Source organism: Micromys minutus (genome assembly GCF_963924665.1).
Source record: "Micromys minutus genome assembly, chromosome: 14".
Lineage (NCBI taxonomy): Eukaryota > Metazoa > Chordata > Mammalia > Rodentia > Muridae > Micromys > Micromys minutus.
In genome coordinates this window covers 57180061-57199016 of record NC_137983.1, presented here as the reverse complement: position 1 = coordinate 57199016, position 18956 = coordinate 57180061, and positions in this window count along the sequence as shown.

Genomic DNA, 18956 nt, shown 5'->3' with positions numbered 1-18956 from the left:
TTTTACGATCAATGAACACCCTACAGATGGTATTGTGCAAGAATAAATGGTAATGTGGGAGGCTAGGTGTCTTTTGTAGAAGATATGTCAAACATTTCCTTCACTTTCTTAGATACAGCCGTGTCAGAAAAATGACTGGCTGCCTCATCCTGCTGTGAACCCTCTGACAATGGGGCCATGGTTCCCACTATAAGGTTTTGCACAGTTTCCACTGATTTAATTTTAAAAAACTTTTAAAGGAATCTGTTTTTACTTTTCATCACAAAATGTTAGATTTTGAAGCTGTGCACCCAAATGAAGACTAGTCTTTTAATGCATAATGGAAATGAAACTGAACATTCAGTACTTCTGATTTTTATCAGACTTTCAGTTTTATGTCTGCATTGCTTATGTATTTAAGTTAATTGTGTGTCCAACTGATGAAAAAAATCAAGGGCTCCCTGGGGAAAGGAGGAAATTGCAAGTTTCTCATGAGCATATCAGGATGGGTTCCCTAGACTGTAGTCAGCATAGAACAAATTGATCACACAAAAGAAGTCATTGGATATTTCATTTGAACATTCTGATGTATTTGCCTGGGTGAGCATGCTGGGTAGAAGGATGAGCCAAGGTCTCTTTATTCTAGGTCCTGCTTCAGAGCGCCCTCCATCTCTAACATATGGCAAAGTTAAATGCAAAAATGTCCAGGGGAATCTTCATCAGGAAACTTTAAGGCTTCTTGTTTGCAAGCATACAATAATGTTGAATAGGTCTTTAAAAACTGGAGTGTATGTCTTAAACGTATCGGACAGAATCTAAATGGGAGTCTTGCTAATGCTTTGAACTTCAGTGCTGAGCACTCTTAAAGCCGTTTTAATGTGTCAGAAAGTACACAATTAAAAGTGTATGCTAACAGTGATGCTACTTGACTGAATGTGGAGCCTGTAGCACATGTTGGTGTTTTACGTTCAATATAACATATGTATCAAGAGCTTTCTTGCACTAAATATTACAAAGTCACCCAATTTCTTCATTATTCCTCACACTCCTATGTCCACAAGCTTCCAGGTAGCATAGGATTCTCAAATATGGTTTCCCTCATGAGCTGACAATGTATCTGACTGTTAAACAGATGGATGAAAACAGATAAAACTCCTGTAGAGCTGCCATTATCATCTAGTTACACTCTACGTGCACTCTCAGATGAAGTTAACCAAGTGCTATAGATCTGCTGCTAGGGCATCTACCACAGACATTTATTTTTCAAAAGTTGGTTCACTGGAAGTCCGGATCAATTTATGATTAAATTTCACACATGTGTGATATATTTAGGCTTCTTTGCTATTTGGTGGTTATTTCCTCATCTTAAATCAGACCTGTAAAAGTCTTTTCTCCAGAGAGTACTACTCATAGTCGCCAGGGATTTGGACTGTTTTTGAATAGTATAAGTAGAATTAGTAAAAGACAAGGAGTAGAGGCAAGAGAAACAATGGCAAAGAAAAGAGAATTTTAAATAAAGAATCAAAGAAAAAAGAAGAAAAGTAAAGGAGAAAAATCTTACAGCCACACCCCAGGAAAATAAAGATTGCATTTCTGCTACAATTTTCCAGGACACTGGGCTTGTGGCTTTGATGGCACTGTTCCCATGCTGGCAGGAAGATTCTCGACTTGTAAAGTGCAAAAGAGAATCTATTCAGCTGGCACTGGACACAGCTGTAAATGTAATTCAGACATAGGTGGATATTAGTAATGATGCTTCTTTTGTTGGTCCATATCCAGAAAGTACTTGATTAATGTGAGTGACAGAGTTATGGATTCCAACATTGAAGTCAAACATTTAACAGTGATTTGGAGGCAACAGGGAAATCATCAAATCTGGAACAGAAAACAGAAGTCACAATTACTTATGAAGTTCCAAATTTAAGAATTTCTTCAGAAAAACCTAGAATTATAGAAAAAACAGAGAGGGCAAGTGCTTCTAACACAGGCTCTGATACCTTGACCCCCATAAGTACAGAAATGTATTAATAATCTTCATAATCTCAGAGTTCACATAGCTTCCTGATGCTCTTGAACAATGTCATTCTAAAGATTTTCTTGTGGATCATTCTCACAATGTGATAGTTGTACCACATAGAATACAAATGAACTCACAATATTTTTTCACTTAAATCAAGATAGGTTCCCCATTGGTTTGGTGTTTTCAATCCTACAAGTAAGAATGGTTTAGATTACAATTCATCAAGAGTAGATTTGAGACACTGAGACATGGACTGTCATTTTCTGTACTTGGCCATCTTACTTGAGTTTGCTGGGGTCTTCAGATTTTCTCTCAGGTGTGGCCTAGCCACTGTAGTTTTGATTCTTCCTTGAGGTTCACAAACTATAGTCTGAGTGTTCCTTGTGATTTAAGAGTTAATTCTCTAATCTTGAAAGTCTAATGAAGGAGCTAGAGAAATAACTAAAGGAGCTGAAAGGATCTCCAACCGCAGGGGAAGAACAAAATTATAAACTAACCAAACCCACCACAGCTCCCAGGGACTAAAACACCAAACAATGAGTTTGCATAAAGAGACCCATGGCTCCAAGTGCATATGTAGCAGAGGATAGCATTTTCTGGCATCAATAGGAGGAGATGCCTTTGGTTCAGAGAAGGCTCATTTTCCCAGTGTGGGGAATGCAAAGGCACTGAGGGGAGCTGAGAATGTGGTTGGGAGAGGGATCACCTTTATGAAGGCAATGGGAGAGGGAGAGGGGCTAGGATTGGAGGAAAGGGGATAACATCTAAACTGTAAATGCAGAGAATATCTAATAAAAAAGAAAAAAAAAAGGCTAACAAATGTTTCATACTAAAAATAACTGACTTCCTAAACCATAAGATCCTTGAGGCAGTAAAGTGTCTCTTTCTGTACATTGTGAAATCTCAGTGAATTTCTAGGGCCTTACATAAAATAGATACTCAAAACCTTTAAAAATGAAACCATAGTTTATGTTTTTCCCCCTTTCATGTCTATTTTTGGAGGAAGAGCCAAAATAATGAGTTTTGATCAATAGTCAAATATTCTTAGTAATTTGACCTGTCTGTGCTGTTACCACTGCCCACTGGAGAGGGTGGGTTCTCTGGCCAAAGCATAAAGTAGTTCTAATCTATAGGGATGAGTTATTTGCAAGGCAATTTGATGGATATCTTGTGTCGATTTAGTGAAATGAGAGCTGTAGCTGCTCTTCTATGGCCTATGAGCTCCCAAGCCATGCATTTTGAAGAAATTTATCAAGCTGTATATGAAACCACACCTGTGGAGAAAGCCTCAGTTAAAAATTAGACTCAATTAAAAAGTGGTTGTTTGCCCCTGTAGTAAACTTTCCACTAATGCACATGACAACTGGAGGCCTGATAAATGGGACACCTCTATCATCCCTCCTCAGACTCTAGAAACAGCACAAGAGAAGAGTGGAAAAAGGATAAGGTATAGAGGAGGGAGAGAATTGCTGTGGGATGCTATATCCCAGGCAAGACATGGCCACTGCCTTGGATCCCAGGACAGCTGTGATTCCTTCTACAAGACTTGTACAACACTGAGCTTGTCAGTGTAGGGCCAAAGAGGTTCACGAGGAGCCACGACTCTTTAAACACCTATTGCCATTTTATGGCGGCTAGAAGAAGAAAGCCTCTTTTCTTACATGATCTTACTTATGCTCATATGCAGAGAAAATTAGTAGAAAAACTTCTGGAATAAAACACCTTAGGTTTGATTGTAGTTTTTTCAAAGGCAAATATTTAACACCTTGAGCAAAAGTTTTTTTAACTCAATCTTAATACCAAATCTTAGAACATAATACAGTTTTCTTTAATGCTATACTGTTGGTTACAAATCCCCTTTCCTTGGTGGAGAAAACCTTTTGTGTTATTCAGTTCTCAGTGGAACATGGTCTGACAGTGTAGAAGATTGAAACCCTGCAAAAGACTAATTTTAAAGGTATGTCAAGCAGCCAGATTATAATCAAAAGTCAAAAGGCAAGTGAACCAAAGTGGGAGACAAAGCTAAATGATGATTAGAAGGTAAAGAGAGTACATTGGAGTACTCTCTACTTTCCCAGAGACTAGGCTAGGCTTGTCTCATTGGATACAATATTTTTGACAAATGTAGATAATTGTAGTGATTGAGTAATGTTAAATTGTCTGCTTATTTATAGGCACATACTTGGCCATTATAACTGGACTTCTTTTTGTCGTTAGTAAAGGAAAGGGGTCCAAGAGATGCATTCTCTCTAGAGGATGTTGAATTCATAGAAAACACATGTGGTATTCTACTTTCATTCCCAATAATTTATATTTTATTTTTATTCTTTGACAATTTTATACATGTGTATAATATACAGTTTATATTATTCTCGTGTTTCTCCCATGTTGTCAGCTACCCTGGACAAACACCTATATTTTTGTCACCAAGTCTGTTTCCATGTTTATTTTCTCATTGGATTTAATTTTTGGCACTCCTGTGAGCATTGGTAAAGCTATCCAATGAACAACTTATCAGTAGCTATATCACTAAATATATGGATTTCCTCTTTTCCAGAAGTACTCTCCATCTATGACTGGATCCTCACTGGCTTAGTCTATGTAGGGCTTATTCAGGCAATCACAGCTGAGTCCCAAGCCCAAGCAATGCCCATGAGTCGGTGCTTCATGGTTCTCCTAAATGTTGCTCTTCTCTAGCACCTTAAAAAAAAAAATCTTTCTTCTCTAGTGCTTCCTAATCCAGAGAAGACTGATATAGTTTTGTTTTGTTGTGTTTTGTTTGTTTTTGTTACATTGAACATTGATCCATATTGTTTTCTTAACATTTTAACTAACCATTATCTCTTTATTAGCCAATTTGGTTTAAAGAGCAGATTCTTTGATTAGGATGTTAACAGAACTAGTCTATAGTTACAAATTTGATGATTTAAGTGTCAGTTTGAAAACATCTTTTAGCAAAACAAATGTTTCCTGAAAGTTTAGCAGTTATACCAGTAGCATTTATAACCTCCTTTGTCATGAACTTTCAGCAGGACTACAGGACTGGGGATGAACCCCTCTTATCACACAGGCTTCCATCCAAGAAAAAAATCACTTCATTATCCAAATAATATTTTAGTTACTGAATAAGGGATTGTAAAGATAGCGTATACATTACAAGCAGCTGTTGCTCTTAATGATGCCTACATCCTATTTCTCAGCAGAAAAGAAGTAGGTAGGGCTTTGGTTGCTGGGCTTGGAGAATGTAGAACAGACCACAAAGAGGAGAAAGGAGAAGAGAGAAGATGCTATACTATATGGATCATGAGAATATGGCCATGAGAGCTTGCCAGCTAGAGTAAGAGCAGCCCAGGTGGAAGAGCAGCTTAAATCACAGAGTTATTGACAGTTATTAGAAGATTGGTATCTGTCCAGCTCTAATACTATAAGCATTATTATAAACATAAAGTTTTTGTGATTTTTTTATTTGGAAACTGAATGATCAGAGGTAGGGTAGAAATCTCCAATTAATTTGTACTTCACATATTTTATTCTTATAACAAGCTGCCAAATGGACTTTAAAAACGCTTCTAATGAATATTTAAATTTTACATGAGATATACTCATTTATTACAAATTTACATTAAAATATTTTGCATAAACTTTGGAAGTACTTACAGGTTTTACTATTGTCTCATAATTTTCAGAAATGTTTACCAAATTTTATTTTTCTGTTAATAAAAACAACAACCAGGTTTGGATCTTCACCCAGCCAGTATCAATGTAAACACCATAGCTCTTCACAGTTCAGGTAACAATGCTTGCTGTGGAGCTATCCACTTGAAACATTTGCAGATGAAGGCAGCCAAGCTACCTGTGGAGGGCTGTGGTAGGGGGCTAACTGGAATCCTCAGCAAAGCAGGAAGATCAGGCAGCAATCCAGGGATTTCCTTGTCGTCTACCTACAGGGCATTCATCATCCTAATGGACGGAAAATGAATGTGTTGCTAATCCTAGCATTGGAAAACCACTGCATTTATTGCTGTGCTCAATCAGGGAAAAAAGGTAGTCTTGGGATGGAAATAAAAACCCTAACAAATCAACAGATAACTGTGGTTTTGCTGAGTTGTAGTTACTGCATTGAACTAAATAATAGATGATATGAGATTAGACACAATTTTTTATATACCATGGGATTGTTTGATAATCCTTGTTTCTTCAGGTCTTGATAGTCAAATGGTTTTAGCTTATCCTCCTGAGCTAAGACATTCTCCTCTTAGCTCGCATGTTGTCTCTTCCACGGTACCTGGAAATATTCTTGAATGCCTAGGGTCAGGTGAAACACAGACTGGTCTTTGTGTAATCTAGTCAGATGTATTCCTTACATGATGATGCATTTCTGTATCTTGCTAACAAAATTCAATTCGATTAGATGGACATGTATTGATCTCCAGGCCCATTAGGGAGTGTTATTCAGAGGTGGCATGCATTTACCTTGGTGAATAAGTGATGAAGTGCCTGTGTAAAGATGTTCTTTAAGTGGTGTGGGCACACAATGATACAGAAAATATGATCTTTAACCTTGAGGAAATCAAAATCTAGACAGGACGTGATACTTCTGAATACCAATTTTCATTAATTTTTGTTTTTGCTAGTGTTATGGAGTAATCCTAGGATATTGCTCAGGTTTCTACTACTGAGTTAAATTTCTGGCCTCTAGCTTAAAACACATGTAATAAATTTCATGGTGAAGGTGACATATGAGGCTCCTCTACAAGTGTGCCTTACCTAGAAGACATTTGCTGAAGAAGGTTTTAATTTGGGTTTTGTTAAGCCATCTACTTTATCAGCTTTGAGAATATTAAATGAATGCTTTAAGGTACAGAAGAAGAAAATGTGAGTTTGGTGTCCCAAGTTTGAAATGCCTGCACTTTAAAGGCTGAGGCTGAAATAAAGTGATTTTGGAACCAGGTTCAAAAATGTAATGACATCGGGCTTAGTAAGGTTAAAAAGCAGCTCTGTCTCAAAAACAACAGACTCATGAAATCATGAAGCAAGGATGGATGGATAGATGCTCAACAGTTCTTTGCTTTATTTCAGGCCTTTTTTTTTTTTGAAATATATGAAAATTTTAAATTCAGGAAGCTTTTTTTTATGTCTACATCTCCCACTCTGATTTACTGAGCTTTCCATATGTCTTATCTGCTTAGAGATAGATGTATAGATTAGGGTGGAAAAGCTGAACCTGGGTGACATATCCATCCTAAACTCCCAATGGCTCTTCTCAAGGCTTGCTCATGTCCCACTTACATTAAAGGCTTAATCTTCAGTAGTTAGGGGACAGGCTGAACAAACACTATTTTCACTGAATCCTGGAGCCTATATTGAATTTTGACATTTATCCTCTACTTTCGTTCATAGAAAAAAAGGAAGGTGGAGATTTCATTCTGTGAAATGATACCACTACTTCAGCTACAAAGTGACCATGACTAACTAAGCAGCTCTCGGGAGCTATACTAGGGACTGGAGAAGTAAGTGTTCCTGCAAATCAGTAAGAATTCACACAAGACCTTGCTGACATGCTCATTTCACTTACAATGTCCCCAAGCTAATGGGGCATGCACCATGGGTGATGCTCAGCTCTGTTAACTCATGAAAACATCCCACCTCAGAACACACAACTGACTTAGCCACTGGAAACTCATTATACAGTCAAATAACGAGAAGTAAAGAAGTGAAGAGAATGTTGTTTTTCTTTTGCAATGATTTGTGTAGATGGCATAATTGCACCAGTACAAATAACAATAATGAATTTGTATTAGTATATTCTCTGACAATTTTATAATGCAAATAATACAGTCTCATCATGTGCATCCCTCTTCTTTTCCTTATTCTCCTCCCCAAATGCAACCCACCCTCCTCTCACCTCCATTAACACCCTCCCTTCCACCCAGTTTCAGGACTTTTTGCCTTGAAGCCCACTGGGTTTAACCAGAGTGACTTATGTGAGCTTGAGGAGATGAGTGTAAAGCTTGTCCCTGGAGTGGGTATGTGATGATAATTATTTCTTCAGTTTTTCTCACTTGCACTAAGCCCTACTGGTTGACCAGGTTATTATGAGCCACATATCAAACTAAATTAACATATTCATTTTATTAAAATACACTTGTCAACTACTGGCTATTTGCTCAATATTATGTTATTATTTTATTTGAAAGATTAAATTCTAATCATCATCTCTAAAATGCAAAACTATTTTAAAATATGCAAATTAATAGTTGTATTTCTTTTTATTGTCTCAAGCACAGTTCATGCACAAGTGTGAGTCAATGTTAATATTAACAAAAGGTAGAAATTAAACAGTTATTAAATCACATCACAGGAAACATTTCATTGCATTAATTGTAACTTTGCTTCAAAATAAAATAACAAAATAAAAAGAGAGGCAACATGTTAATTTTTGTGGGCTCTGTGGGGTGTGTGTGTGTGTGTGTGTGTGTGTGTGTGTGTGTTGTGATTATTTTCCCTGGATGTGAATATGCTTTTGGTGGGTTCTGCATACATATGTATGTATGGTAGGATGCACAGATCAGTGAATGCTAGAGAAGACCAGACGCACTGCTCTATTACTTTACATTTTACTCCCTGAGACAGTGCCTTCCTAGGAAACAGGTTGTACATGGACAGTCAGAAAGCTCTAACCATACTGTGTCTCTGCCTGCAGTGGTACAGATATACTTAAGACTATTCCTTATAACAAGTATTGACTTATTTCTAATAGAGATAGATATAAGTATAAGAATCTAAATGTTTGCTCGCTGATTAATTGTATTATAATTTAATTACCATATATTTATTTAACATTAACTATACCATTCAATACAAACTTTATAAATAAAAGCCGGGCCCACAGTAACAGATCATGGATGTCATTTTCAGTCAATAGACTGACTGCAGTTTGGCTCATGCCCCTTTTTCCTTGAAGGTAACTGTTAAAGTCTCCTTTCATTTAGCACTCACTATACATTGTTACTATTTGTAATCAGACAGGTCACCTCTGGACATTATTCTGCTACCATGTTAGCTGTGTGTACACTGGTTCATCTGGTGCATAAGGTGTGCTTAAGTGGACACTACATTGGCAGGCTGAACACTGTTTGGACTGTTAGAAGAGTCTTCAGCAAACAAGATAATGTCTGTTGAAAGAGAATGCTGACAATAGTTACAATGAGTTGAATAAACTATGTACTGCTTCAAAAGAAGAAAAAAGACGACTCCTTCTTCTTCATGCTTGTCCTGTGGATCTGTACTTGGACCCTGAGGCCTATACAACTGACATCCTCGAGCCTGTACAACAAACTGGTATTTATTGAGCCATCTTCTGATCTGTTCATGCTCATTTTATTGCAGCCAATTTAATGAAAATATTTTAGGTATAAGATAAAATCGCATCTTGTAATAAAAAATGTGGCCCCTGTAGTATTCAGTCTGCCTCAACACATTTAGATTTAAACATCTTTAAAGCTCAAATGGGAACATAAAATTATTGATCCTAGTCGAACCCATTTCCCTAGACTTTATAAGCATCTTACCAGCAAGTTTTATTCTACATATATTATTTATATACAAGACTAGTCAGTGTTTAGATACATAAACCATGTCAACCCTCAAAATATTGTACACTAATTGTATACTTATCTGTGAATATAGAAGCCTGTAGCTGTAACAGGAAACATTTATGTAATAGTGAGGTTTCAGACATAAGTTTCCATGGCCAACCTGTATTACTAGGATGAGGAAATGGCTCAGTGGGTATGGGCTCTTGCTGTGCAAACATAAGGACCTAATTTTAATTTCTTTGCACCTATAAGAAAGCTACAGAAAATTGCACGCACTTGCACCTCTAGCCTGGAGTCTTGGAGTGTAGGAGAGGCTGAGACACAGAGATCTTTTGGTGCTGGCCTTCTGACTAGTTCCAGATTCAGTAAAACATAAGGTGAAAAGGGTTAGAACTGGGCAGCTAACTTCCTTCTTTGATCACCACAACCACAGTGTATAACACAGACACACACATACATACTCACCAAAAGATAATGATGAGGAAGATAATTAAGATGAAGAAAACATTACATAATAATGTTGATGTTTCGGCAGATTAAAATACACATGTGCATTAGAAAAACTCAACCCAGTTACATTTTCAGTGTTATTTAGATCTTGAACTAACATTACTTAACACTGTTTAAAATTTATTGGACAAATTATTCTAAAAGATGGATCAATTTTTAGATGGCTAAATCTTTTCTTAAAAGCCATAAGAAGAGAATCATTGCCTTAGATTATGTCCAGTATCCAGAAGACTGAGCTCTCTCTTTTCCTTCTTTCTCATTTGTCACTGTTATGAGCATTCACAGCTTGTATATATGGCTCTGCTTGAAAACAGAGAGAAAGTAAATAGATTATACTTTTGTACATTATGACTTTGAGTGTTAGGAGACAAAACATAGAGTTGTATAATCAAAGAGAAAAACTATGTGTGTGGTAATATATTTATCATAATAAGGTATCATTCATAATCCAGAAAACTCATTATCAAGTGCCTGTGTAGACACTGCTTAAAAATGTAGTTTCATGTGTTTTCTATTTGAGATTTTTTATTACCAGAATGATGGATGTTATTATCTAAAGGGAGAACACAAGACAACCAAGAATGTACAGTGCCTGTTTTTGTTACTAGACATGAGTAAACAAAGCAGCACACACAGTGAGATACTATGTATAAAGTTTAGGGATGAAATAGTAGAGCTCAATCTGCTTTAACTTGGATGTTAAAAGAAGCCTTTCAAGAAGTTAAATACAAACCCACTTTCAACAATAAAGATCAGAATTACAAAACAATCTTGGGACCTAGAGTGACAAAAAAAAAAAAAAAAAAAAAAAATCCAAAGTAGATTACAGAATGACAGTTGAATGGGAAAGAAGAGAGTGGGTAACATAGCCTTGCGGTGAGCTAGAGAAGTGCTTTCTGTTGTCTCCAGAACATGGGAGCCTACCTAGACTGTGTTATTCTTCAGTGTAGTGAGAGACACTGAAAACTGTGAATAAACAGGAGTCCTGATCAATATCCATGTTTGTAGGTGGTCCCTAATTTGTATACAAAGCCAAGATTTTAATATAGAAGCCATTAATAGTGTCAAGGGCTGGTGTTTGCCCATGGGATGGGTCTCTTCTTGAGCCGGTTGCTGCTTAGCTATTTTCTCAATCTCTGCTCCATTCACCATTCCTGCATTTCTTGTAGACAGGATATATTTGGGGTCCAGTTTTTTTTTTTTTTTTTTTTTTTTTTTTTTGTGTGTGTGTGTGTGGGTTTATTTCCCTATTGATTTTCCGAGGTTCCTGCCTGGCTATAGGAGGTGTTCTTTTCAAGTTCTGTATCCCCACTGCTGTGATTGTCTGGTAATGTCACTCCTGTTGATTCCTGGTAGCTTCCCCTAGTCCAGTTCTCTAGCACCTGCTTCAGATGTCCCTCAAACCCTGACCCCATCCATTCATTCTTATGGTCGTCTGGACACCTCCCCTGTTTCTCTCCACATTTAATCCTGAATCCCCCACCCGATTCCTTCCTATTCCCTCTCCCACCCATTCTTTTTCTCCATGTGACTCAACTATTTTATTCCCCCTTCTAAGTGAGATTCAATTATCCTCACTTGGACCTTCCTATGACTGTCCGTTGAGAGGCTCACTCTTGCAGCTGAAACAGACAGATGCAGTAACCCACAACAAAACTTTAGATGTAGCTTAGGGACTCTTACAGAAGAGTTTAGGGAAGGATTCAGGGCCCCTAAAAATGGATGGGAATTCCACTGGAAGACCAGCAGAGTCTACTATCCTGAACCTATGGGGGGTTCTCAGAGGCTGAACCACCATCCAAAGAACACACATAAGCTAGACTTGCCCTCAAATCCCTACACATATGTAGATCATGAACAATGGATCATGGTTATCCTTAAAGCTGTTGCTAGTCAGTGGCCTCAAAGAGAGAAGTGCCTATCCCTGTAGAGACTCGATGTGCCAGTGTCTTGGTCAGGGTTTCTATTCTTGCACAAAACATCAAGAAGCTAGTTGGTGAACTAAGGATTCATTCACCTTATACCTCCACATTGCTGTTTATCATCAAAGGAAGTTTGGGCAGGAACTCACACAGGGTAGAAACTTTGAGGCTGGATCTGATACACAAGCCATGGGGGTGCTGCTTACTGGCTTGCTTCCCCTGGATTGCTCAGCTTGCTTTTTTATAGAACCCTAGAATGCTAGCCTGGGGAAGGCACCACCTACAATGGGCCCTTCCACCCTTGATTACTAACTGAGAGAATGCCTTACAGCTGGATCTCATGGAGGCATTTCCTCAAGGGAGGCCCCTTTCTCTGTGATAACTTTATCAGCCTGTGTCAAGTTAACACACAAAACCAGCCAGTACAACCAGGACAGAGAATACCCAGGGAGGGCCGAAGCTTTCTCAGGGAAGAAGAGAAGAGGGAATGGAGGACTGGGAGGAGGGCTTAGATTGAGTGAAGAAAGAAAGAAAACAAAAGAAAGAAAGAAAGAAAGAAAGAAAGAAAGAAAGAAAGAAAGAAAGAAAGGAAGGAAGGAAGGAAGGAAGGAAGAAAGAAAGGTAGGAAGAAAGAAAGGTAGAAAGAAAGAGAAAGAAAAAAAATAAAAGAAAAACTGAGGAGCTAGAGAAAGAGGAGTTATTGAAATACAAAGTGAAAGGAAGAAAAAGGTCAACAATGACTCCCATATTTCTGCCAAATTAAGAAGATGAGAGAAATAACAAAGCCTATAAAATGTCAGCTATAGAAACATGGCATATAGAGAAGGGCAAAGAAGGAGACAACTTAAGGGTTTTTATTTTAGAAATTAAGAACAGAGATTCCTCCAAAGGTTCCCACAGCCAGTTAAGAAAGTGTATCCAAACTTTCAGAACAGAATTTAGAACTTGAGATAACTATCTAGGAAGCATTCACTGGTAAAGACAGCAATCATATTTTCCACGAGGCAGCAATGCATTACAGAATTCTGTTTGTATTTCTGTATTCTTGATATTCTATATAGCAATTAATGTTTCCAATAAAAATTATTTCCAAGAGATTGGAGTACTTTAAGTGAATTCTGAAATGAAAAAAATACATAGTTTTATTTAAAATAACATTTTATATGTCAAAGATGGCTTTAATGTAACTATGAACACATACAACTTTTTTAAAAAGTAATATTAGAAATAGAAATATACTATGATAATTCTCAAACACACAAAAGAGAACATTAGAAAGCTGGGATGATAGATCAGTTAGTACAGTGATTGTAGAACAAGTACCAGGTCTGATTTTGACACCAAAATATACTTTATAATATGGACATTATAGGCTTAATACAAGACCAGGCCTGGGAAGGCAAAGACAGATGGATCTATCTAGCTTTCTGGAATGTTCAACAAGTGTAATATGAGAGATTACAACCAAAAAAAGATTGTATCCCAAAGCAGAAAGTAGACTAAACTTTCGGAATAACACACAAATAAGACAAGTGAACTCAAATCACACACCAACATACAGACACACACACACACACACAGACACAGACACACACACACTCACACACACACAAAGGTATTTCATGCACATTCAAGAATAACAACAAATTTAATGAAAATCATTTATTAATCAAACTTTATGTTTATCAAACATCTGCAGCACTTTATAATAATGATTTTTAAATAATAGCTTTGCTTTTTTATAAATACTCTGAAAGATATTTTAAAAACAGGAGAAGGAAACTGAATTATGGCAAAATAGTTACTATTTTTTTTAAAGTATGTAGAATATATTCATTAACTTAAATATTAAAGTAAAAGTAAAGCATTTATAAGACAAAAATAGTTATATTATGTATTCCTACAGAAATATTATATTTTAAAGGATGACATTATTAGGTCAGAATATGATTCATTCTTCAATAATAAATGTAAACATAATGAGCGATAATTTAATATTATAAGAGACAATGTTCGTTAACGTTTATCTTGGGAGAATTAATCATTTCTACCCATGAAATGTTTTATAATTATCTGAAATATAAAAATGCATTACACTCTGGAAGTTCTTGTTTAAGGCTTTTGTAAGGTGTTGATAAAATATCAAAGCTAAATTGGCTTAATAAATGCTGAAGTATTTTATCACATTATCTAGAGCTTCCAGTACCTATCAGCTTGCATAGATTTGTTGCTTTAGGAAACAAATGTTTTTGGGTGTGTCTCAGAAGATATTAACAAGTCCTTTAACTAGGGAGGAAGACACTCCCTCAGAATGGGAACTCTGATGTTTGCATGAGAACGACCTCCCATCTAGTAGTTCTCAACTTGTGGATCTCCACCCCTTTGGGGGTCAAACAGCACTATGATGTGGGTCAAGACTGTTGGAATATTTACAGATATTTACATTATGATTCCTAATAGTAACAAAATTACAGTTAAGAAGTATCAATGAAAATAATTTTATGGTTGGGAGTTACTACAACATAAGGAACTGTATTAAAGTGTCCAAGCATTAGGAATTTCGAGAACAACTGCCCTCCACTCTAATACTTAAACGCTTAGTCCCAAGTTGGTGGAACTGTTTGTTAAAGACTAACAAGGAGGTGAGTGGTATAAATGCCATGTTTCTGTGATGTTCTGAGCTTTTATCCATCATCATGAAAGAGTATGTGATACTGTCTAAAATAAATAGACAGTATCAAGTGAGTACATGTACAAGCTGTTTATTTAAAAATGAATATAACAAACACTGTTATGTTACCTGTAAATGCAGACTACCCTATTTGTGCCTATTGTAAAACTGACTCAGGCATCACAACTTTTTCTGGAAGTGTTATGTTTTGTCCTAAGGCAGGTAGAACTAGAACATCTCCTTTCTATTAAAGTTAAATTAAACACAAATTATTCAAAAGAAAGAGGTGGTCTAAGATTGTAAGTAACCACTTGGCTCAAATAAAGGTACTGACGTATGAATAGACTCTAAGATGGAAACCATGCAGGTCTCTGATAACCTGGCTAGATTACGAATCATGACCCAGCTAAGAGTTACCTTAGGGGAGAAGTCTCCACTGAGGAAAGATCAAGTCTTGATATTTAACTAATGTAGGAGGGGCTCAGACCAATTTGAAAAGGGTTATAGTAGAAATGTGTGGTCCTGGGCTTGATAAGAAAAATACTTAAATATAGCTTGGTGAATAAGCCAGACAGCAACATTCCCCCAGGGTTTCTGCTTCAAGTTTTTCTTTGAATTACTGTTATGACTTCCCTCAGTGAGTGACTCTGGCATAGAGGTTTTCACCAAATAAAACTTTTCCTCATTTAAATTGATTACATAATATTTTATCATGGCAACAGAGATGAAACTAGATCTTTCCAGAATAATACAACTAGACAAAGAGCCTTATAATCAGGTTGTTTCAGATTAAAAGCTGATGATTTTTCCTTCATCTCCTTAAAGTTAGGAGAAACTGTATGCGACAGTGCTGTTGTAATAAGTACTATGAAGTAAGAGAAGTGGTTAGGGACCACCTCATAAACAGCAGTCACTGCAAGCATAATGGTTGAGCTTTAAAAAAAAATATTTCTAGTCCCTGGCAGGTTTTGAATACCTGAATAAAATCATAAATGAGGCTGTCGTCAGATTGAACCTTTCCACAAAGGTTCCAGGAAAGAGAAAATATACTTCTGAAGTATGTTTGCAGTATGTTCACCCTGTGTTCCATAAAGCACAGCCTTTGAAAAACCCCTGGATAGCATCTAATCAAGAAAATTTAATTGGAAACAGCCACACCCTTTAACAATATTATGGAATATTTTTATTGTAACAACAAATGTAAAATATTTTCAATTAAGAGGGTATGTTGGTAACTTTTCTTACCAGTGTGACAATGTACCCTACAGAAATAACTCTAAAGACAAAAGAAAAAAGAAAAGCAAGAAGGAACAATCAAATGAAAGAAAAAAGAAGAAAGAAAGAAAAGAAAGGAATTAAGAAAGAAAGAGAGAAAGAAAGAAAAAAAGAAAGAAAGAGAGAAAGAAAGAAAAACAGTTAAGAGAGAGAGGAAAAAATACTTATTTGGCCTTTCAGAAAAAGAGATGGTATATTCTATCATGGTGGTATGGTGTGGCATCAGATAGGTAAAAGATCTAATCACAATGCACTGAGGTAGTTTTACTATACCCACAGGAAACAGAAAAAAATGCCGCTATTCAGCTCAATTACTTTATTTCCCTTTTTATTCGCTTTGAGAACCCAACATATGTAATGGGGCTGCCTTAATTTAGTAACACTTGACTCTTTTTAATCAAACCTTTCTTGAAACTCTGTAGAGGTATGTCTTCTAGATAATTCTACATATTGTCATGTAGCAGGAATAACGTGCTCATAGGGTAAAAACATAAATCCCAAATCATTATTCTTTTCCTCCATACATAAATCATTTGAACTATTCTACTGTGTGTGTGTGTGTGTGTGTGTGTGTGTGTGTGTGTGTGTTTAAATGTTTGTAGAGTAAATACTTTGTCCAGCACATTTCTATATATAATTATGACTATTTGGGGCAGTAATGACTCTTTCGAAAATTGATGGTCTTAAAGTATACTATCAAGGACAGCTTTCACACTCTTCAAAATCACTTGCTCACAAATCAAGCTGGCAACTTATAAATAGCACAATGTATTCAAGCAGGAAAGAGGAATTCATGAAGATGACATCAGTCACTCATGGATTTTGTCAGCAAATGTACAGTAAATCACTGGACTCTATCCATAAAGTCTATCTGGAGTTAAAAATATTTTTTCTGTTCTCATGAAGAAAAAACTACAGTCTAGAAACTGATGTTGCCTGACCTTCCAGACATGTATGAAATTATATTTGCACTAAATGGTACAAATGAGAGGTGAGGTACTGGAAAAACTACTTTAAGAGGCACCCTTCACATATCTGTATGAATCAGATATGAAAGAGGGAGGCAAGGAACAGCAGAATAAGAGTCCTACACTGAGGTTGTAGACAATAGAGGCATGGGAAGTCGTTGGCCGGGATCATGTCAGGACTGTATGCTCATATGCACTGAAGCATTTACAGGGAAAGTGCCAAAAGTTTCGAGGCTGATGCTGCATATCTCTGGATCAAATTCATTAGTGATTTTTTATTTTTAAAGTTTTCAAAATGGATAAAAACAGATTCTCATATCTATGGTCAATAGACACCAAATAACACTAAATTAAAATTATTTCATTTGCATTATTACTGTGTTCCTTTAGGAAAAATATAATGAGTAAATCATAATTAACTACAATATGATATAAATATATAAATCTCTAAATATCTATAGAAATAAAATGAGAAGTATATTATTCGAATACCTAACATTTGTAGTTCTTTATTAGTGGTATATAGGACCTAACATGGTTAAAGACATAATCATTTAAGGTATTAAACAGTGATTTAGAAGACAGGTCTGGTACATATGCATATATGTATGCTTATTCACACAGATATATATGTGCACACACACACATGCACTCACGCACGCATGCATACTCATCAGTTGTCAGGCCCCAGACTTCCTGTGTATCTTTAGGTAGCATATGTATCTGCAAACACCTAATAAATGCATTGAAAGAGGTGCTTAGAATTGTTTAAGTTATCCAAGTGATACTTTTTCTGCGCTCAGTCTTGGTCATAATATTTTCAGAGGAAAAATTTAAATTTAAGTTAGGATTCATTCAATGCCAAACTCTAAACAACCACTCAACCTAATTTACTTTGGTAAGAGATAGAATAAAACATAATGCTTAGCAAGCATCATCTGAGGCATGAATATAACAACTAAAGGATATTTTTATAAAAAATGGAATTTGAAAATTTCAAAATGTTGAACAGTTTGAAATAATCAAAGTAGGCAGACTCAATACATGTCTATCACTCATTTTAAACTTGAAAAATCATTAATCTGCAGCAAGGGAAACTAGGAGTAGAGTCTAGTCAAGGCAGTGCCTCCACAAACCCACACACAATACCAAACAACCTTCCTGCTTCTTATTTCATATTATTTTGAGATGTTCACTACCACAGATATAACTTCTCACCAATTTTTTGTTTTAATATAAACAAAAACATATTCATTTTATACAAGTTCAAATGAACTCTTTTCATGCATGTTACTGATCTTCCAACACACACACACACACACACACACACACACACACACACACACAAACTCACTCACACACAAATATCCAAATGGACAATAATAGACTATCTTTAGGATTTGTTTTGTTTTGTTATTTTCTTTTGCTACAGGATAAAAATATCCACCAATTTCCTGGGGTCATTATTGATCAATAGGCACATGACCTCTGAAAGCCTTATAAGTATTAAGAGGTATTTTTAGGTCATCCTTCCTGTTTTCAAAAATCAGCCTGAGGTGCTTATCAGTACAAAAAAACAAGTGATACTTTGAAAGAAAATCTCAGCCACCTTCTGTAAGGCTGTATGATTTTTTAAATGCAGATATAAAATGTTATTTTATCTTTTTTATTGTTTGAGAGCTTCACATATACATGCACTGAGTTTATCAAATGGACCCATATTCACACTGTTTAATTCCTTCAGTGTTCCTCCTTCCCGTCCACTTCCCAACCTCACATGCTCTATACTTAGGTTTCTGAGTCCTCTTGTTTAGACAGTATGTGCACATTTATAGATCCACCCCTTGCACACTGGCAGCCTATCAGGGTCACATCCATAATGAGAATAGCTCTCCCTCTCCTATCAAACATCAACCTGCCTAAGCAACAACAAAAACAACCACAACAACTAAAAAGATCACTAAGGATGAGACATGGAGCCCCACTCTACCTTTATCCCTTGATATATACAAG